Genomic DNA, 1,289 nt, shown 5'->3' with positions numbered 1-1,289 from the left:
GCTCCCCCACCACACCAGGACCTGCCCTCCCCGTCCCTGGGAAGTCGCCTGCTCGGGGTCAGGTTTTTGGAGGAGCTCAGCTCTTATTTCAGCACTGCAGCGCTGCCGAAGGCGGACTCAAAACCTCTGAAAAACAGCCCCTAGGAGTGGTTTTTGGAGACTCCATCCAGGAGGCCACCAAAAGGGCTGTGGGGTGCCCAGGCCACTCTCCTCCTCCGGGACTGGGGCTCCTGCTGCCTCCCCAAGGTAGGTCGGTGCACGCAGGGTGATGGTGCTGGCCAGGGCTGGGCACTGCACAAAGCCGCAGCTCCCCTTGGAGCCGTGGTCCGTGCTGAGGTTTTGCCCAGGGTGGTGAGAGCGTGTGGCAGCCCCAAACCCCCCCCCCGGGCCCCATGCCTGCCGCAGCTCCAGCACTGCTGGGTCTCAGGTGGTGCGGAGCTGTGGCTGCTGCAGCCGTGCCAAGCTCTGGGGACGGGGATGGTGCACAGGAGTCAGCAGGAGCACACGGCAGGACCACGAGAAGGGGGGCGCTCCCCAGGCTGAGCTGCCCCATGTCCACCCTTCCCCAATAAAGAGGCACTCGGGTGCTTTTTCTGACCAAACTGTTGCGTAGCTCATGGATGCTGCTGCAGGTCCTGCGGCCGGTGGCCAGAGCCCCAGCACTGCTGATGCTGCGGCCGCTGCTGCTCTGTAATGGACGGTCCTGGCTCAGCTCCGCAGCACTGACAGGGGTCCAAGGGCCGCGGGGCCGGTACGGCACCCAGCACGGCTGCACGAGCGTGCACCGGCCGTGCTCTTGGACCCCAGGTGCTGGCAGGAGGCTCCTGCTGGGGAATATGGGACAAACAAGGGAGTTAATGTGTAACGGCCGTACCGAGCTGCATTCACCAGTTCTGGCCTTGGCTGCTGCCCGGCGCACTCTGCCCATACCAGCGTGGGGACCCTTGCTCCTGCACCCCCAGCTGCTGGGCTGTGGGATCCTGCAGCCTCCAGAGCCTGTCCCTGCTGCGTCAGGCTGGGCTGGGGGCACTGAGGGGCTTGGTGGGGACAGTCCAGCTCCACAGGGCTGCAAATGCCAAGCGCTGGTCGACGTGTCCCTGGGGGCATGGTGGGCATCCGTCCCCTCTGACAGGTGCTGGGTCTGCCCAGGGCCACGCTGGGATGGGCTGGAGAAGCCCCAAGGGCAGTGGCCCGTCCCCCTGGGAGCCAGCTCGGCTTGCTGCAGCGCGGGGAAGGGACCTTGGGCAGGAGCTGAGCTCGGGGGCACGGCCCAGCGCAAGGCTGCAGTG

The sequence above is a fragment of the Egretta garzetta genome, unplaced genomic scaffold, assembly GCF_000687185.1.
Source record: "Egretta garzetta isolate BGI_Z169 unplaced genomic scaffold, ASM68718v1 scaffold100, whole genome shotgun sequence".
Taxonomy (NCBI): Eukaryota; Metazoa; Chordata; class Aves; order Pelecaniformes; family Ardeidae; genus Egretta; species Egretta garzetta.
This window is presented reverse-complemented; position numbering follows the sequence as displayed.